At 43.6% G+C, this 22,053-nt stretch overlaps 1 protein-coding gene across 4 annotated transcripts in view; it reads right to left on the reverse strand.

Annotated features, from left to right (window-relative positions):
* SULF2 (sulfatase 2) overlaps positions 1–22,053 on the reverse strand; it is a 247,662-nt gene that overhangs the window by 94,835 nt on the left and 130,774 nt on the right. For 2 of the 4 annotated variants that reach the window (XM_050917300.1, XM_050917297.1), the window contains exon 1: positions 9,691–10,172. The exons of the other annotated variants lie outside the window; for them this stretch is intronic. The gene's annotated coding sequence lies outside the window, so the exon portion shown is untranslated. Of the gene's footprint in view, positions 1–9,690; positions 10,173–22,053 lie in introns of those variants that run through there. 4 annotated transcript variants of the gene reach the window in all.

Raw genomic sequence — 22,053 nt, forward strand, 5'->3', positions numbered from 1 at the left:
AGAAATTAAAATAATATACTAGGAGTACTGGATCTGTGAGCTACAATAGTGCAGGGTACTTATCCATAATGTAAATTTAAGGCCCTCTGGGTACTTTTGACTAATATAATTTTATTTACTGAGTCAAAAAAAATCACCTTTAAAGGAACAATGTATCTAAATAGAGATTTTTACCAGTATTGTGGTAAAACCTGTTGAGTGAACAATGTGTTTGTCTTGTGAAGTCACAACGGACATAAATTACAAGCCAAATTCAGATCTAGCATAAGTTGCTGCAACTCAGATTTCAATTCGAAAGCATGTCCCTTAATACCAGGGCTGAATTTGGCTGCACGGGCCTAGACATGGTGGGATGATTTCAGGCTAGTGTTTCAGCACTAACTCTGAACTTCCTGGCTTTGTGGGTGGCAATCATGTTATTTCAAAATGGATATGGAGGATTTACAGAAATTTGTTGCTGTTGTTGATTTTCTGTTAAAGTAATAAATAAGCATGTTCTGTATTTACAATTTGAATTGTAGCCCTACACTCTCTTATCACACACAAGACACACTGAGAATTGTCCTATTGCCTAGAACTGCTCATGGCAGTAAGGATTATGCCCAGAGGTAAACTGTTTGCAGCATCAGTCCCTAAGACCCTGATCCTGCTCCCACTGGAAACAACAGCACAGCTCCTATTGATTTCTAAGCAAGCAGGGGCATGCCCTAGATGAACGAACATTGAGACATTTCTTAAATTTCAATGCTGGTTGATAATCTTTTGGCCTAAAGGAATTTTCTTTTGCTAATAGAAGTCAAAGTACCCATAAGAAACTATAAAGAGAATATCAAGAGCTAATTATTTCATCCCATCAAGTGATCAATGAGTCAATTTTTGATTAATTCCCTATGTACCGGCTTTCTCTGGACTTGTGCCAATGAGTTCACATAGTGCAGTGGAAATCAATTAAAAGTGACACATGGGAAACTATCTGCCTTTTGTAAAGACCAGAAGTGACTGAGTAGAAAAAGCCCAGCACAATGAAAGAAGCTTAATGTTCTATCCATAAAGCAAGTTAGAAATTTTCCCTCCCCTAATAGATTATTTCATACCAAAATCATCAGATCATCGCTACCAGAATTTGTTTCTTGGGATAAACCTTGATTAAGACTGTTCTCAAGCCATGACAAAACCACTGGGCTGAGAAATTACACACAGTTTCTACACTCATGAGGAGGGAAGGAGCACAAGATTCTTATTTTCAAACTAGCAGATATCTAGCTGTACAACGATACAATATTTAGCAAGGGCTATTTCCCAATTCATATACATAGGTTGATTTTTCAAGCCTGCTCTATTTATTTACCCCAGCAAGTTTCTTTACGATTCATGGGTGAATTAAATCAATTTCTGCAGAATCTAAGATTTTATTTAAAAGAACAAATTCAAGCCTGTGTGGTTATGGGGGGAAAAAAGTCTTCCTAAAACTGCAGGCTGACTGCTCTTGTACCTCTGCTCCGCCCAGAGCTTTGCTAAGCTATGACAGAGTGCACACTGACCAGTCTTGTCAGTTTTCATTGCTCATGTTCAGAATTCAGCCTGCAGCAGTAAAACAGGCAAGAATCATGTCAGTTTCACAGTGCAAGTACTACTTGGGAAAGTCAAGAGCAGTGATAGAGGCATATCCTAGAGCTGTTCACTTGGGGAGGAGGAATCAAAAGGTTGGGAGGTGCACATTAGTAGAGATATTCCCTCCTGAAGAGAGACAAAAATTCTGATAAACAGAAATGTGTATTAACAAAACCCCACAAAACTGACGATCTGTCCATTCCCATTACATAGCCCGTGTTTTTCTGAAGACATGGGATTTACAAGAGATCATTTAATTTTTTGCTTGGGACTAGTCAACTGAAGGCTGTCTATTACTGATGTATCTGACAATGCTTCCCTTCCCCCCCATCAACTGGATATAGGATTTATGCACGAGTGTATTTTGCATTTTATTTCTTCGTTAAAACAAATGCATGGGAATAACTATATGACCTCACTGTTGCACCCTCTTCCCTTCTCCGCTTCCCTGCCCATTCCCTCCCTGCTATTTATTACCCTAATTCATTGCATCACCTCTAAAATAAGACAATAAGCCCTTTGGGCCAGGGACTACGTCTTCCTATTAAATTCTTAGTATATTTTGGGACACTGAAAAAACAACCTATACAGAGGTGTCTCCAAAACTTTTCTAGTCACAAAAATGTATTTACAGTTAAGTTACCGTTATTTCCAAGAAAATAGGAAAAATACTGCATGTTAAGTTCAGCAGGCAACCTCTACCAAAATAATTACTTTCATCTTTGCCCTTCTCTGCTTCAGATGTTTAAACTATTCTCAGATGTTATGACCCTGTTGTTATCAGGATAAGAATTCCTCCTAGATACCCCCTGGAACCAACTCAAAAGTATACAATTATGTCCAAAACTCGTATTCATAACTGGGTAAAAAATTAACATAATTTACAAAATAACTCTCTATTTTCTGAAATGTGTGTATTCATACAAGACAGGTAGGCCACTCCTTACTCCACATTAGCTGTGAAATCTAATTAACAGCTTTAAGTAGCTTATAAAATGGCAGCAGAAGTATCTCACATTCATAGTGGTCAGATGCAGTCTATGAGTTGTGACAATACTTTGCAAAGTGTCACAGTTGAGAACGTCTCTTCAATTATTAGTGAACTTGGTGAGAGAAACAATATGTCAAAGACAAAGTAGTTATTAAAATTCTCTTTCATTCCTGTTTGGAGGCTTGGTTTACTGTGTGTATCAATGTTGGCCAAAGAGGGGCTTACAGAATTTTACGTCTGCCTTCATCTGCCATTTCTACCTTCATTTTTAATATGGTGCATCTATGTGTAATGATGCATTTTTATTTCAGTGGCCCAGGTGATCTGGTTCTTTATGTGCTGAGACCTGTAACCGCTGCAGGCCACATTCCCATGTAATAGATGGGGACAGCTCTAATCTGTGCTGTTTCTTATGAAATTAGGTGCACCTCTTAGTTTCTCCTAAATTACCCATCCAAATGTAGCAAAGTTTGATCAGCCCTGTTTATATGTAAGGACCATTAAAACCCTAGACATTTTTCTTTCAGAAGAGACAGCTAACTGAGCTGTGGTAAGTCTGTGAGCATCTCCAACACAGAGAGGCCCAGGGTGGGAAAAAAAAGAGAAGAATGTTCTCCCCCCACCACCACCCTATTTGCCATAACAAATCACTCCCTCCTTCATAGGCTGAATTGGATACAGATGCCTCCCTTGTTCTTAAGATCCTACCAGTTGGGGAGCAAGATTACAGGCAAACTCAGTTCTCCTGTGTGGGAATGCAGAATGTTACCATTAAGTCAGTGGTTCTCAACCTGCAGTCCGGGGCCCCCGAGGGGCCACGAGCAGGTTTCAGGGGGGCCACCAAGCAGGGCTAGCATTAGACTCACTGAGGCCCAGAGTAGAAAGTTGAAGCTCCACCACATGGGACTGAAGCCCAAGGCCCTGAGTCCCACCCACTACCCAGGCTGAAGCTGAAGCCAGAGCAATGTAGCTCTGTGGGGGGGCCCTGGCAACTGCCCAGCTTGCTACCCCCTGATGTCGGTCCTGGCTTTTACATGCAGAAAACCAGTTACTGCGGCAAATGCTGGGGCGGGGGGGGGGGGGGGGAGGCTCAGAAAGAAAAAGGTTGAGAAGGTGCACTAAATCACATTTATAAATGTTGACGGAAGGGGCCTTTTTAGTGTGTTTATTCTATTAACAGGACAGAGATCCAATTCTGCTCTTGAGGGATGCCTCCACTAGGGAAATTTCTGAAAAATGTCCCCCCATCGTCATCATCAACCCAGCAGTCCTGACTTCAAATGCTGGGTTTTTTTACACCACGTTGATTAAAATCGCTTTGCACAAGTCTAACAGCTACTATGCTGAAAACTGTAGTGAATAATGCTGGGCTATATGCACCTAGCATTCTCTATGCCAGAGATGGGCAAACTTTTTGGCCCGAGGGCCACATCTCGGTATGGAGGGCCATGAATGCTCATGAGATTGGGGGTTGGGGTGTGGGAGGGGGTGAAGGTTCCAGTTGGGGGTGCAGGCTCCAGAGTGGGGCCAGAAATGAGTTCAGGGTGCAGGATGGGGCTCCGCGCTGGGGGTGGAGTGAGGTGGGAAGATGAGAGCTCCAACTCGGGGTGCGTAGTCTGGGGTGGGGCTAGGGATGAGGGGTTGGGGGTGCAGGAGGGTGCTGGGACCGAGAGGTTTGGAGGGTGGGAGGGGGATCAGGGCTGGGGCATGGAAGGGGTTGGGGAGCAGGCTCTGGGCAGCGCTTACCTCAAGCAGCTTCTGGAAGCAGAGGCATGTCCCCCCTCCGGCTCCTATGTGGAGGCATGGCCAGGCAGCTCTATGCCCTGCCCCAACCACAGGTGCTGCCCCTGCAGCCGCCATTGGCCATGATTCCAGGCCAATGGGAGCTGCAGGGGTGGCACTTGGGGGGGGGGAGCATGCAGAGCCCCTTGACTGCCCCTAGGTGTAGGAGCTGGAGGGAGGACATGTCGCTGCTTCCAGGAGCCGGGCAGAGCCACGGCACATGCGGAGTGGGGCAAACCCCCGACCCTGCTCCCCATCTGAAGCGGCACAAGCCCTGGACCCCACTCCCCGGCGGGAGCTTGAGGGAGGGATTAAAACATCTGAAGGGCTGGATGCGGTCCCCAGGCCATAGTTTGCCCATCCCTGCTCTATGCAGTTACCAATGGTGCAACTGAACCAGCCTTAGGGCTTGGCTACACTCAAAACTCCAAAGCGCTGCTGCGGGAGCGCTCCCACGGCAGCGCTTTGAAGTGCGAGTGTGATCCCAGCACTGCAGGTACTCCACCTCCCCGTGGGGATTAGCTTGCAGTGCTGGGAGCTGTGCTCCCAGCGCTGGGGCACTGTTTACACTGGCGCTTTGCAGCGCTGTAACTTGCTGTGCTCAGGGGGGTGTTTTTTTCACACCTCTGAGCGAGAAAGTTGCAGCGCTGTAAAGCACCAGTGTAGCCAAGGCCTTAGAGACAGTGGGGAAGTACTTCAATTGTCCCTAGCATGAATACTCCTATTACACTAGTGACAGGTTTCAGAGAGGTAGCCGGTTTAGTCTAGTCTGTATCAGCTAAAAGAACGGAGTACTTATGGCACCTTAGAGGCTAACACATTTATTTGAGCAAAACTTATGCTTAAATAAATGTGTTAGGGTTTGGTTACACTTGCAGCTGTACAGAGCTGGGAGTTAAAGCTGTCTTCGTACAGCTGAGTAGGGAAAGCGCTGCAGTGTGGCCACACTGACAGCTACCAGCGCTGCAGTGTGGCCACATTTGCAGCGCTGTTGGGAGTGGTGCATTATGGGCAGCTATCCCAGTGTTCAAGTGGCTGCAACGTGCTTTTCAAAAGAGGGGGGTGGGGTGGACTGTGACAGGGAGCGTGGGGGAGAGAGTGGATTTTTGGAGCTGACACTGTGTCAGTTCCCTGCCTTGCAAGTTCTGATCCCTTCCCCCACCCCTCTCTCATTCACTAAATGCAAATAGCCTTTTGTTTTTTTCCTCACAGACCAGATAAGCAGCTGCTCCGAAACGGACCCCCCACCCAAGCCACGCTGCTTCTCTCCTCAAGCAAATACTAGCTGTGGACATTCATCCCTCTTCCTGCCTCTGCTCGAGTAAACGGTAGCTGTGTTTGTTTTTTAGATAAGTAGTTCCAGAAGCCCTGAGTTCACAACAAAACAAAGAGGCACCACAACAAAACAAAAAGAGTTATCTATACTTAAAAGCATTATGGGAAAATTCCGGAGGTCATTTAGAGCGTAGTAAGATTAATCACTGTTTACACTGGCGCTGCAGCACCAGCGCTGTTCTCTTTACTTCCCTTGTCACGGGGGAGAACAACCAGCGCTGTAGCCAGGGAGATACAGTGCTGTATGTGCCTTGCCATTGTGGACGGGGAGTAAAACAGCGCTGTAAAGCCACCACCAGCGCTGTAACTCTCCAGTGTAGCCAAACCCTTAGTATCTAAGGTACCAGAAGTACACTAGTATAATACGAATGAGGAGTAACTCCCTTAAAGTAAAAGACAAAAAATACAAAAAAACAAAAACAAATCTGGATTTACCCCCAACAAAACTAAGAACAGAATCTGCCTTATGTTGTACTGCCAAAGACATAATACACAACACACAACAAATTATTTTATTTTGTTATGAAAAAATAAACAGTAACATTTCAACCATTCTTTGAGCTTATAACGCCATTAATTTGACATATAACTAGAAACATATTTATAAAATAACTGCATCTCAAATTCACTTTTATTTATTAGATTGATTTAAAAATGAGCATAATGCAAAACAGTAATTTAAAAAAAGCCACTAAGGCATGTTTGACTCATTTAGCAGCCATAAACAGGGAAACAGCATGTAAGGAACAAAGGGTAGCTGCACAATGGGGAAAATATGCTAGCAAACAGCAACTCACACTTGATAACTGATCTGAATATGTCTGGAGCCAACACCAGGTACGTTATTTAAGCAGACTTAGGTGTGCCATTTATGCAGCGTTTAGAGGCATGGAAATGCATTGTGTGGGATCCATTCCCTAGCAGCAATCCCAACTAAATAAGCATGTTTATCAGTTTACCAATTAAATGGTTTCTACTGTACCTCTGTTCTATTAACTCTTGGACCACTATTGCAGATCCTTGCATTCATGCATAACAACTCTTTCATACTGATGCCTTCAATCAGCTATAATTTTTATTTAAGACCATGTTTTGCATGTTATATCGCCTACATAAAAATTGCATTTTATACTTGGACAGGGAGGATTCTTGTTTGCATTCAAATAGGCTTGCAGAAAAAAAAGTCCTACTGAATCATGATTTTTGCTGTAATCTCACAATACATACTACTCTTTTTTAAAAAGAAAAGAGTAACATTTTCTAAATATTTTTCAAAGAGTTACAAATTTGAATTTAAAAGAGGACACAAAAAGCCAAAGCCCAAACCCAGGGCTAACCTTGACTGTTGAAGGTTACATCAATAGCATATGCATGAACTATGGCTAGGGTGACCAGACAGCAAGGGTGAAAAATCAGACTGGGGTTATAGGAGCCTACATAAGAGAAAGAACCAAAAATCGGGACTATCCCTATAAAATCGGGACATCTGGTCACCCTAACTATGACTAAATGTCTACCATTTCTTTAGAGACACAAGGTAGGTGAGGTAATGTCTTTTATTGGACCAACTTCTGTTCATGAGAAAGACAAGCTTTTGAGTTACATAGAGGTCTGGGAAAGGAACTCAGAGTATCACAGCTAAATATAAGGTTGAACAGATAGTTTAGCGCAGGGGTAGGCAACCTATGGCACGGCTGCCGAAGGTGGCACGCGAACTGATTTTCAATGGCACTCACACTGCCTGGGTTCTGGCCACCGGTCGGGGGGGTGCTCTGCATTTTAATTTAATTTTAAAAGAAGCTTCTTAAACATTTTAGAAATCTTATTTACTTTACATACAACAATAGTTTAGTTATATATTACAGACTTATAGTAAGAGACCTTATAAAATGTTAAAATGGATTACCGGCACGCAAAACCTTAAATTAGAGTGAATAAATGAAGACTCGGCACACCAAATCTGAAAGGTTGCCGATCCCTGGTTTAGCGTAAGTCATTAGCATGCATTCTAAGAGACCACTCAAGGTGAAGTGGCCCACTAACACACCTGTAGCCTTAGGACAAATAGGGGGATAAGTGGGTTACAGATTGTTGTAATAAACCATAAATTCTCTCTTTATTAAGACCATGATTTTTAGGGTCTAGCAAAGTTGTGAATTTAAGCTCCCCAGGCTCGGGTTTTGAAAGTTTTGTGCGGGTTTACTTTGAGGATGAGAACTGATTCATCACTCTGTATCTGACCTCTCTGTGAAAACATTTCCTTAGAGAGCCAGGACACTGTCACAGCTCCAAATGCTTATGAGAATATTAAATTACATATTTAAACAGATTGTTTTGAATTACTTTTGTTCTCTTGGTGAGCACTGCACCCAGGGCTCAAACTGTTAAGCATTTAATAAGGGGAAAATCTTTCTCCACACACTAACCTTTGTTTTAAATACAAATTTCCTGTGATTCTAACATTCAGTTACATTTTTTGTAAGAAGTGCTTTACTGTTAAACACAACATTATTCCATATTAGTATTCAGTAGAGCTACAATATAAAGAACTCACACTAAGATTCTTTGATATGAGCTAGTCCTCATACAGTTGGAGTTTTATTTCGCTCTCTGTCCACTGAAGTCCATTATAATAAACAATTTTTCTACAGCACATTCACTTCTGCCCCAGGAACAAACTAACAGAGAGGACGAGTATTATTTCTCCCCTAAATATACCCATATTTGCATATTTATTAAGTACAACTTTAGGGTGATTTTTAAGAATAAATTTTGAAAAATTCGTATTTACTGCAGCTGAGAGGAGATTTGAAAATACAAGGGAAGAATGAATGAATATAGAGCCAGCATGCCACAAAAAAATGATAGTCTTAACAAAAAAAACAAGCACACAGAGACAAATCTATTCAGTGACTAAAGATTTTATATTCTAGTATACAGAAAAATAAGATTTTCAAAGCAAGGTGGGTTTTTTAAAACCCCGAAGCACATGTGGAATTATTAAATGAAAAACTAAGTGCCAAGGCATTAGCTGTTTTACAAATGATTGTTTCTTGCAGAGATACCTCCCAGCATCTGGTACTTCATCCCAAACCAGGGAAGGTTTAAACATGGAATCTTTAGATAAATACAGCACAAACAAACTGCCCCAGCTTCCTGCCGCCCCGCCATTCCCCATGTTGAGGGCACAGACCTGCACGCTGTGCAGCCCCCTTCCAGTGCAAGTTTTAATCACTGAGGAGCCTAGGCTTTTATAAAAGCCCTGCCAGGCCATATCACAGGCAGATCGGATTGTGTCCCATCACTGCCAAGTGCAGCTAGCCACACTCCACCCGCACCCAGCAGCACTAGCCAGGTGCACTCCAGCTGTGCAGAGAGCCCACAGCCCCAGAACCCTACCCCACAGGCCACAAGATCCCCACTCCTTGGGCAGCAGCAGTGCCCTGATGAAGGAGGCAGGTCAGTATCTCTTCTTGCCCCCTGCTAAGCTGGGGCCAAGTGCCCAGGCTGCTCCCCACCTACACAGTCTGACCTACTTGCCAGCCCACATCTGTCTTCCAGCCCATCTGCCATCACTCTACCCCTAGATCTCATCTTCCCCTTAGGGTTGCCAATTCTGGTTGGATATATTCCGGGAGGTTTCAACAGGACATATTCTTTAATTAAAGATTAATCTTTAATTCCTGGAGACTCCAGGACAATTCTGGAGGGTTGGCAGTACCTCCTAGCCCCTCCCTTCACCCCACAACTGCTTCCATTTCCTTCTCCACCCTGACCCCCCCTGCTCCTGAGCCTACCCCTGCTCCCATCTCCTCCCCTACCCCCAAACTCCCCATCCTCCAACCTCTACTCTCCCCACCCCAGCCCCGCTAAACTTTGGGCTCGCCCCTCCCCCGCTCTGCAGGAAGGCTCTGGGCAGCTCTCCCCACCACAATGACCTGCCAACGCTCCCCACCCTCCACCCCACTTACCCGGGCAGCGAAAGCGCCGCAGCAGCCGGCGGCTGAGTTCTGCATGTCCCCTTCCCTTCCAGCACCACCTCCGCCTCAGGAGCAGCTCAGCCTCCCCGCTGCAGCAGCAGCAGCAGCGCTCGGCCGCCAGGAGCCCCCAGTGCCGGGCATGGCTTCCCGCACTCCTCTCCCAGCCGCCGGCTCAGTCTCCTCCAGTCTCCCACCCCGTGCGCCGGTGCTGCCAAGCGACCTCCTGCCTGCTCCCCCCACACGGCGCACACGCGCGGCGCTGGATCCTTGGCGGCTGCTCTGCCGCCGGAGCTCAGCTTTGCTCTGCTACAGGCTGCTGCACAGAGCCGGGTTTAAATATCACACACAGGAGAGCCAGGTCCCCGGCGCAGCAGCCAGCTCTGTACTCCTGCCACGGCCCTGGCGGTGCTGAGCAGGGCGGAGGAGAAGGTGATTAACCCCTGGCACAGGGCAGCAGCTGGAGCCCATTTCAAACCAACCTTTGAGGGGAAGAGATGGGCGTAGGGTGTTTTTTAAAAATTTATTTTAAAAGTTCATTGAGCTCCAGAATCCTCCTCCCAGCACTGACGCAATCCCCAAGCGGCTCAGAGGGAGGAAACCCGTTCCCCCAGCACTTGTTCAAAGTCCAGCGGCTTACAGCTCTGCCATAACTTGGCTTCGTCTCACAGACAAGATTGAGTGCTCGCTCGGGCTGCGTTTCTCTGCACGGACACCCACCCACACAGCCGAAGGAGAGAGCTGGGAGGGGGTTTATGCAGCAAGATGGACAACGCCTTTAGAACAAGTCGAATATTCAGAGCACTGCTGGAGTTTATTGGGTCTGGCACTCAGGGATAAGAGCCCTGCACAAAAAAGACAGAGGATGTTTAACATGCTGCCGTACTTTTATCCGTGTTGTGTTTCAAAAATGTACTACCTAGGGTTTGATCCTGCAAACATCCATGCATCTAATTTTACTCACCTGAGTAATTAAGTTCAATGGACTGCTCATGTCGCTATACCCACAGGAGTAAATATTTCCCGGATCAGAACCCTTAGTCTAAAATATTCCAAAATGACTAGCACTTTGGGATGCCTAAATTGCCATTTGAAAGAGGCCTGATTTTTAAAGAGTAGGTACTCACTACCTTCTGAAATTCAAGCCTTTCTGGAGTGTCTCATTTTGGGAATGTAAAAATTAAGGTGCTCAACACTTTTTAATTTTTAAAAATATTGAGTAAGATAGTTGGGGTAGGTTCCTGTATGCACCTAGCACTGTACAAACAAAAATAGATCCCTATTCTGATAAGAGTATCTGGACACTACTGTGACTAATATTAAATAGTTTTTACTGGCTAGTCTGTATGTCGCATGATGAGTTCTTCTTAACTATAATCATTTCCAAACTAGATCTGATGTGTTAATAAATGTTCTTTTAATCTGTTTTCAAAGTGGCCTTCAAGCATCCCCATGCTGCAATATATAGTTATGTTTATCTCAGAACAATATAGTATTTGCTATTAAATCTCATCCTGAACTCACTGCAAATGAGACCATAGGCCACAAACCCAAACCTATATGTAAATTAACTTTCACTATCTTATACTGGCATTCATAGCCGAAAACTGCATCAAATATACGCATCTGAAAATAAAATGACATTCTGTGTTTATGTTCAACATGCTGCCATTCTTTTACCATAAACTGGTGCTATACTCAAGGAGATTTATACATGGTTGAAAATGGACAGGATATAATTTTCCTGTTCAAAGAGGACAATGAAAGAACAGAAATAAGTAACAGGGTAGAGCAAGAAGACCCTATCTTATTCCGATTGAGTCAATGGCAAAACATGCATTAACTTAAATGGAAGCAGAATCAAGCTGAGAAAACAGTGATTGTTCCTACAATCGTCTCAAAGAAAATGTCTAGCTAGTACTAACCCATACACTCCATGAAGTCTACCAAGAACTTCACTAGTGCCAATCTATTCTATATGGAAAGAGCTCAAAATACTACGGCAATGGGCAGCAATCCAAAAGCCTGAGACACAGAAAGAACTAGAGACTGAGATGATTTTAAAGCCACGTAGGGTTTTAACAAGAGATTCATGTTCAAACTGTACATAAACCGAATGCATCACCTCCTCCCCCCAAAACACACACACACACGCTAACCTGGTGACAGCCTTAACTCAGACTTTATTTGATACGCTTCATAGGTTCACACCCTTTCCGTTACAGGATGTTGATCTGCTTTAAGCTATACCAGTAAAGCTGAAATGGACAGGATATAATTTTCCCATATTGGTATAGTTAAAGTGGTACATTCCTCCTCCTGCAGATGTAGTTACACCTCTATAAATGTAGTATAGCTAATGCTCATACAGGAAGGGGACTAAGCTATGCCAGTGCAGGCACCTTTATAACCAGTATAACTGAATCAAAACTAGAGGCTGTACTGGTATAACTGTATCAAATAACACCAAAAATAATTCCCCTAACCACCAGTTATGCAGGTACTAAACCTGTGTGTAGACCAGGCTCAAATTAAACCAGCTTTATTATTTGTAATAATACTTTGCCCTATCTTACATAGGAAAGTTGCTCATGAGGGGAATTTTCATTAAAATAGAACTGTGACCGGTAAAGATATTTAAAATAATAAAGATAATAATAAAGTGATGATGTGAATATAATCTGAATTTGATCTAACTTCGTCAGAAAATCTGTCACAATGGATCTCCCAATTTAACAAAAGGGTATCGTCTCCTCTCAGTGATTTCATGTAATTCCCATTAATGTTATTGGGAGTTATGAAAGTGCATTAAGAGAATAATTTATCCTCTGGTTTGTGACAACCCTGTGAAGTGGATGGTGCTTCCATCTCATATTTCAAAAGGAGTTTGTGTTGACTCTGTTACAAACCACAATGGAAAAGCTATGTGCAGACTGAATAGTTTTCCAAAGTTAAACATTTTGGTGATTTCAATTATTTTTTTCCATTGCCAAAAAGAGCGTAGATTGTTTTAAGGTTTTAAAGGAATTTAGAACAGTTTATCAGGAGTTTCAAGGAACAAAAAGTCTACATTCTTGGTAAAACAATGGTCTCTATTGTCCTACAGGTGCACAGGGGAAGAAATTAAACACATCTTTTTTAAGTGGAAGAATTTCTCTCCATTCACTAATTGGAGAAGATAGTCCATGGTGATTTAGAATGGTCACACTAGATCAGACCTTCGTCCAGCTACTTTGGTATATTACCTCCAAAAGAAGTCAATACTTGATGGTTCAAAAAAATAAAAGAGCAACGTCTCCTACTCCTGTTCCCATAATGCACCTAATCTCAAACAAACCATCCCAATGTGTAGAAAGAATACTAAACATGGTATGCGACGAGCTTGGCTTAACAGTGAAATCTTTGCTGATCTTAAACACAGAAAAGAAGCTTACAAGAAATGGAAGATTGGACAAATGACCAGGGAGGAGTTTAAAAATATTGCTCAGGCATGCAAGAGTGAAATCAGGAAGGACAAATCACACTTGGAGTTGCAGCCAGCAAGAGATATTAAGAGTAACAAGAAGGGTTTCTTCAGGTATGTTAGCAACAAGAAGAAAGTGTGGGTCCCTTACTGAATGAAGGAGGCAACCTAGTGACAGAGGATGTGGAAAAAGCTGATGTACTCGATGCTTTTTTTGCCTCTGTCTTCACAAACAAGGTAATCTCCCAGACTACTGCACTGGGCAGCACAGCATGGGGAGGAGGTGACCAGCCTTCTGTGGAGAAAAGTGGTTAAGGACTATTTAGAAAAGCTGGACGAGCACAAGTCCATGGGGCTGAATGCACTGCATCTGAGAGTGCTAAATGAGTTGTCGGATGTGATTGCAGAGTCATTGGCCATTATCTTTGAAAACTCATGGCCATCGGGTGAGGTCCCGGATGACTGGAAAAAGGCTAATGTAGTGCCCATCTTTAAAAAAGGAAAGGAGGAGGATCTGGGGAACTATGCCAGTCAGCCTCACCTCAGTCCCTGGAAAAATCATGGAGCGATTCCTCAAGGAATCAATTCTGAAGCACTTAGAGGAGAGGAAAGTGATCAGGAACAGTCAGCATAGATTCACCAAGGGCAAGTCATGCCTGACTATCCTAATTGCCTTCTATGACAAGATAACTGGCTCTGTGGATGAGGGGAAAGCAGTGGACGTGTTATTCCTTGACTTTAGCAAAGCTTTTGATATGGTCTCCCACAGTATTCTTGCCGGCAAGTTAAAGAAGTATGGGCTGGATGAATGGACTACAAGGTAGATAGAAGGCTGGCTAGATCGTAGGGCTCAACAGGTTCTGATCAATGGCTCCATGTCTAGTTGGCAGCTGGTATCAAGCAGAGTGCCCCAAGGGTTGGTCCTGGGTCCGGTTTTGTTCAGTATCTTCATTAAATGATCTGGAGCAGGGGTACGCAACCTATGGCATGTGTGCCAAAGGCGGCACACGAGCTGATTTTCAGCAGCACTCTCACTGCTTAGGTCCTGGCCACCGGTCAGGGGGGCTCTGCATTTTAATTTAATTTTAAATGAAGCTTCTTAAACATTTTAAAAACCTTATTTACTTTACATACAACAATAATTTAGTTATATATTATAGACTTATAGAAAGAGACCGTCTACAAATGTTAAAATGTATCACTGGCAAACGAAACCTTAAATCAGAGTGAATAAATGAAGACTCACCACACCATTCCTGAAAGGTTGCCTACCCCTGATCTGGAGGATGGCATGGACTGCACCCTCAGCAAGTTTCCAGATGACACTAAACTGAGAGGAATGGTAGACACGCTGGAGGGTAGGGATAGGATACAGAGGGACCCAGACAAATTAGAGGATTAGGCCAAAAGAAATCTGAGGTTCAACAAGGGCAAGTGCAAAGTCCTGCACTTAGGACGGAAGAATCCCATGCACTGCTACAGACTAGAGAGCGAAAGGCTAGGCAGCAGTTCTGCAGAAAAGGACCTAAAGGTTGCAGTGGATGAGAAGCTGGATATGAGTCAACAGTGTGCCTTTGTTGCCAAGAAGGGTAATGGTATTTTGGGCTGTATAAGTAGGGGCATTGCTAGCAGATTGAGGGATGTGATCATTCCCCTCTATTCGACACTGGTGAGGCCTCAACTGGAGTACTGTGTCCAGTTTTGGACCCCACACTATAAGAAGGATTTGGAAAGAGTCCAGCGGAGGGCAACAAAAATGATTAGGGGGCTGGAGCACATGACCTATGAGGAGAAGCTGAGGGAACTGGGATTTTTTAGTCTGCAGAAGAGAAGAATGAGGGGGGATTTGATAGCTGCTTTCAAAGTACCTGAAAGGGGGTTCCAAAGAGGATGGAGCTAGACTGTTCTCAGTGGTACCAGATGACAGACCGAGGAGTAATGGTCTCAAGTTGCAGTGGGGGAGGTTTAGGTTGGATATTAGGAAAGCTTTTTCACTAGGAGGGTGGTGAAGCACTGGAATGGGTTACCTAGGGAGGTGGTGGAATCTCCTTCCTTAGAGGTTTTTAAGGTCAGGCTTGACAAAGCCCTGGCTGGGATGATTTAGTTGGGGATTGGTCCTGCTTTGAGCAGGGGGTTGGACTAGATGACCTCCTGAGGTCCCTTCCAACCCTGATATTTTATGATGATTCTATGATTGCGTAACACTGGACAGAATAAAAACATTTGACTAACATCTTGTAGTATGCCATTACACTGCTTGCTGTTTGCAAGTGTCGTGTAGCTGTGCTGGTCCCAGGATATCAGAGAGACAAGGCGTGTATAAATTCTTTTTTTTTGGACCAACTTCTGTTAGTGAGAGAGACAAGCTTTTGAGATCTGTGTAACTTGAAAGCTTGTCTATTCGATGAACAGAAGTTGGTCCAATAAAAGATATTATCCCACCTAACTTGTGTCTCTAATTAGACTGCCTGTCATCATTTTACTGTAGCTTGACTAGCTGCAAGTTACTAATTACCTAAAAATTATTTAATCCATTATAAACTATAGCCATAGCATTGGAGGCACATGAGTAGTGTATAGGCAGCAGGAGGTGAGGAAAGAAAGGAACTGAAATTAGATATATAGGTAGTGGCAATGTTGTGCAAGGACTTGGATGATTAAGAGGAGAGACCTGAATATGAGAAGGAGCCAGGAAAAGAATTCAAAGAGGGGAGTGACATAGCGATTTTCAGCAGCAAAAGTACATTTGAAGTAGAAGGCTGCATGATGAGATGTGAGTAAGCCAGAAAGTGGGAGGTTATAACAGTCCACAAGAGATATGCCAAGGCATGCACAGGGGGGGCTGTTGCGGGAAAGGAGAAAGGAAAATCTAAACTTTAGATATGTTATCATGAAAGAACAGATAAGAGTTTTAGCAAGATCCTGGATATGAGGAAGAGAGAAAAGACTCAAATGGGACACATCTGTTTGGGTGATGGGTCAGGTGGTGTGGTTTTCAACAGTGAAGGAGGAAGAGGGAGTGGAAAAGGCTAGAAATGAGAAGGCTCTCTTGTCTCCATATTTAATAAGATAGTGGGACATCTCTGTAGAGATGCAACATTGGACAAGGGTGGTGCTGGTGATGAAAAAGCCTCTCCTGTGGGAGAGGAAGGACAGTCCAGTGGTTAGTTCCTTGCTCTGCTATACACTTTGTGACCTTAGGCAAGTCACTTAAGGCCAGTTTTTCGAAAGATATTTAGACATCTAAAGATGAAGATAAATGTCTGGTGGGGTTTTAATACATACCAAGGTGTTTATCTCCTGCTGAAATCAATACGAGCTTTTACATATCCTACTAGGTTCCCAACTGTATTTTTTAGGAACTCAAACACTTTTAGCAATCTGTCCCTAATGCTCTCTGACACACCTTATTTCACAAGTGAGGGTAAATACATTCAATATTGAGAGGTGCTCAGATACTAACATAAGTACCTGAGATAGTACTGCCCTCTCTCGGGCATCAGCATAGAGACAACAGTTGGAACTATACAAGCAAGCCGAGCACCCTGGGAGACAGTTCCAGGCACCCAAGGAAATGGAGAAGCATCAGCAGGGAAGTAAGAGGAGAACCAAAAAAACCTGAAGATATAAAAATAAAGGATGGACAGTAAGTGAGGAGGAGGAATCCCTGGTGCAGAGCATTTACTTTTCATTGTTCACAAATTTGTTACTCTTTAAATGCACTGAATGTTGCCTTCTCACATTATATAAGAAGTCAGAATGTAAGGGTTGACATCCACATTTAAAAAACCCCAGTCTATTCCCTTATAATCTTTCTCTGTCTTGGGCAACCTACACCCTCTCTTTGCTATCCACTCATCATACATAAACCCGATGAACAATTAGCTATTTTGGTCACCCTTCTGTGCACCTTTACAGGCTCCCCTCTGTTTCTTGAGCTAAAAAACTAACAATAGGGCCTGATTCTGATCTCACACCTGTTTTATACTAGTGTAGGTTCATTGACTTCAATGGAATTATTCTTGATTTACACTAGAATCAGTGAGATCAGAATCAGGTCCTGTACAGAGTTTCACTTTTTTTTTTGAATGAATACAACGTATACATGGTCTGCAAGTATAAACATTGCTTTAATATAAATCAGAAGCTTGGCAAGTCAGAATGCTTTTACAAGGAAAGAAATAAAATGAGCTGAGATTTAATTGCTCAGCTCCTTGATCCCATGTGTTGCATATGCTTTAGACTGTGGACTGTAAGATCATCCCACTAAATATAATTTTGTGGTCAATTGCTCCAGTATTATCATTTAGACTGAGGTTGTGCTGTCTGTAAAAATTCAACCATATTAGGGAAAAACTGTTTATATGTCTCGAGGTATATTATAAAAAAGGAAAACCCAAACAGCCATGTCATGGTATAATTCCCCACTCTGAACCTTAGCGTCCAAAAGATGGGGTACCAGCATGAATTCCTCTAAGCTCAATTACCAGCTTAGAACCTGTAGCGCTGCCACCAACCAGGAATTACAGTGCCTAGTACACTCTGGTCCCCCCAAAGCCTTGCCCGGGGACCCCCAAGACCCAGACCCTCTGGATCTTAACACAAGGAAAGTAAACTCTTTTCCTCACCGTTGCCTCTCCCAGGCTTCCCCTCCCTGGGTTACCCTGGAAGATCACTGTGATTCAAACTCCTTGAATCTTTAAACAGAGAGGAAAATTTACCTCCCCTCCACCTCCTCTCTCTCCCTCCCAGACTCTCCCTGAGAGAGAAAGTAATCCTAACAGAGAGAAAATTAACCTCTCTCCCCCTCTTCCCTCCTTTCTCCCCACCAATTCCCTGGTGGATCCAGACCCAGTCCCCTGGGGTCTCACCAGGATTAAAAAAAATCAGGTTCTTAAATAAAAACTTTTAATAAAAGAAAGAAAAACAGTAAAAATTATCTTTGTAACTTTAAAATGGAATAGGTGCAGGGTCTTTCAGCTATAGACACTGGGAATACCCTCCCAGCCTAAGTATACAAGTACAAATTAAAATCTTTTCAGCAAAATACCAATTTGAACTCCTTCCAACCAAATACATATTTGCAAATAAAGAAAACAACCATAAGCCTAACTCGCTTTATCTACCTAGTACTCACTATTCTGAACTTATAAGAGCCTGTATCGGAGAGATTGGAGAGAAACCTGGTTGCACGTCTGATCCCTCTGAGCCCCCAGAGTGAACAACAACCAAAATCTAACAGCACACACAAAGACTTCTCTCCTTCAAGATTTGAAAGTATCTTGTCCCCTGATTGGTCCTCTGGTCAGGTGACAGCCTGGCTCACTGATCTTGTTAACCTTTTCCAGGCAAAAGAGATATGAAGTACTTCTGTTCCATTAACTCTTAACTATCCATTTATGACAAGCTAACAAGAGCAAAGAAAAAAAAATTCACATTGCTCTACCGATCCAGCACTGACATAATGCATTTCTATCTTCTACATATATACAGATTATATATAGTCTAACATTTTTACTTAATTGCAAATTATAAGGTACAATTTAGATATTGATACCTAAAACATTTCCATTAATATATTTTTAGTTTGTAAGGTAAAAGCCATAATTAAGCAAATATAAATGTTGTTAACCCAGAACACCACACAGGTTACTCCAAGGAATGTTGATAATTAATCAGATAGTGAAGGTGTTGGGGAAGCTCATAATCACACCAAAAGCTATAATCACGAAGAACATTGAAAAATGACAATTCATCAGTGATAAATCTTCTCTAGAAATCCAGTAAAAAAAATATAAAACATTATTACTGATTAAATACAAAAATGTAAGTAGATTGAGTATGAAACTGATCAATATGATTCAGAGGCGCATCTGTAAATTTATACAGAGAATGTAGATTAATGGTCCAATAGCTTCATAAAAGGAAAAAAAGGGGGTATTTAATTGGCAAAAACATGATCTCTGTGGGTATGTACTGTTTTGCTTTTCTTTTGCAAATTGTTCCACAAGCCATTTTCAGACTAGCTAATGTGTGATGATTTGATTTTTTAAACATAATTCAATGGGGTGCAAATTCTACCTAATATTTTGACATTTAGATGCTATTAATATGGAACAGTGGACCAAGAGTGTTTAATTGATGTGTCATTTAACATGAGCAATGATTAGTTGTAATTCCTTGCTTCGTCACTCGGTGGCATATGACTGCAAAATGTAGGAGAATTTAAGAGAGGGATGTTCTAGTCAGAGTGACAGCAGTAGAGAGGCCCATAATGGCACCTTTATTTAAACAATATGCATATTACATAAAATTGTAATAAACAATTCTTAGTGCAATGCTGCTCTGCACTCCTCTGATACCAAGTGTCAGACTGATTTGAATTGATCAGGACACACAGTTGAATGAATGACAGAACCAGGGATGGATTTAAGCAGCAGGCCCAGCTTTATTAACTAACATTAGGGAGAGGCACTATGTGACCACTGTCCACTCTCACATAGTAGGCATTTAACTGGGTCCAGTGCAGGGTTACAGAGCTCCCACCATACCACCACTAACTCAGAGCAGAGCCTGTTCAGACTGAGGCCTGGTCTACACTACGCGTTTAAACCGATTTTAGCAGCGTTAAACCGATTTAACGCTGTACCCGTCCACACTACAAGGCCCTTTATATCGATATAAAGGGCTCTTTAAATAGGTTTCTGTACTCCTCCCCAATGAGAGGAGTAGCGCTAAAATCGGTATTACCACATCAGATTAGGGTTAGTGTGGCCGCAAATCGACGGTATTGGCCTCCAGGCGGTATCCCACAGTGCACCACTGTGACCGCTCTGGACAGCAATCTCAACTCGGATGCAGTGGCCAGGTAAACAGGAAAAGCCCCGCGAACTTTTGAATTTCATTTCCTGTTTGCCCAGTGTGGAGCTCTGATCAGCACGGGTGGCGATGCAGTCCCAAATCAAAAAAGAGCTCCAGCATGGACCGTACGGGAGATACTGGATCTGATCGCTGTATTGGGAGACAAATCTGTTCTATCAGAGTTCCTTTACAGAAGACGAAATGCCAAAGTGTTTGAAAACAATCTCCAGGCTACACAGTGCTACGTGACAAGCATAACGGAAAGCCAAAGAATCAAATGGACGCTCATGGAGGGAGAGAGAGGGTACTCCAGCTATCCCACAGTCCACAGCAGTCTCCGAAAAATATTTACATTCTTGACTGAGCTCCCAATGCCTGTAGGTTCAAACACATTGTCCGGCGTGGTTCAGGGTATAGTTCGACAATTTATTCCCTCCCCCCCACATGAAAGAAAAGGGAAAGAAATCGTTTCTTGATTTCTTTCAGTGTCACCCTATGTCTACTGAATGCTGCTGGTAGACGTGATGCTGCGGCAGTGAAGAGCAGTATCCGCTCCTCTCCCCTCCCCGGTGGCAGATGGTGCAGTAGGACTGGTAGCCGTCCTTGTCATCAGCCCGTGAGTGCTCCCGGCTGGCCTCAGGTGAGGCTGGCCGGGGGTGCCTGGGTAAAAATAGGAATGATTCCCGGTCATTCCCAGTAGATGGTACAGAACGGATGGTAACTGTCTTCATCATAGCAACTGGGGGCTGAGCTCCATCAGCCCCCTCCCTTTCCTGTGTAAAGAAAGGATTCTGTACTGCCTGGACTATCATAGCAGCGGGATGCTGGGCTCCTCTCCCCCGCACCACTTAATGTCCTGCCTGGACTGTCATAGCACGGGGAGGCTGCCTCCCCCTCATTTTATCTCACTAACAAGTCACTGTTTCTTATTCCTGCATTCTTCATAACTTCATGACACAAATGGGGGGGACACTGCCGTGGTAGCCCAGGAAGTTGGGGAGGAGGGAAACAACGGGTAGGGTTGTTGCAGGGGCAACCCCCGTGAATGGCATGCAGCTTGTCATTTCTGCGGGATCTGACATGGAGCAGCTGTGCTCTCTGATACACTGGCTCTCTAGTACACTTGCCCCACATTCTTGGCAGGACTGACTATTTTTAGATACCATAGAGGAGGGATTGACTCAGGGAATCATTTCCATTTTTACCTTTGCGTCCCTGGCCGACCTCAGCCAGGGGCACCCATGATAGCAGCAGACAGTACAGAACGACAGATAACCGTCATCTCATTGCCAATTTACAATGGCAGCAGATGGTACAGAATGACTGATAACCGTCTCTGCTGTCATGCAAAAGCAAGTGAATGCTGCTGTGTAGCGCTGCAGTATCGCCTCTGTCAGCGACATCAGGTAGACATACGGTGACAGTAAAAAAAAAAGCTGAACGGGCTCCATGGTTGCCGTGCTATGGCATCTGCCAGGGCAATCCAGGGAAAAAGGGCGCAAAATGATTGTCTGCCACTGCTTTCCCAGAGGAAGGAATGAGTGACGACATTTACCCAGAACCACCCGCGACAATGATTTTTGCCCCATCAGGCACTGGGATCTCAACCCAGAATTCCAAGGGGCAGGGAGACTGCGGGAACTATGGGATAGCTACAGAATAGCTACCCACAGTGCAACGCTCCGGAAATCGATGCTAGCTTCGGACCATGGACGCACACCACCGAATTAATGTGCTTAGTGTGGCCGTGTGCACTCGACTTTATACAATCTGTTTTACAAAACCAGTTTATGTAAAATCGGAATAATCCCGTAGTGTAGACGTACCCTAAGTCTACAACTCTGCTCACTTCTGAATCCTCTCACTCTCCTGCCATGGAGATAGTGGTGGTGGGGTGATAGAGAGAACCAAGGAGAGACTTCAGTCTGCAAAGACTTCAGGTCTCCCCTTCTCTTATTGACACACTTCTGGAAACTGACCATCTTAGCCTCTATCTGCACTAGACATCAGCCACAAGTGGTGACAAGCTAAGC

Source organism: Gopherus flavomarginatus, chromosome 11 (genome assembly GCF_025201925.1).
Source record: "Gopherus flavomarginatus isolate rGopFla2 chromosome 11, rGopFla2.mat.asm, whole genome shotgun sequence".
Lineage (NCBI taxonomy): Eukaryota > Metazoa > Chordata > Testudines > Testudinidae > Gopherus > Gopherus flavomarginatus.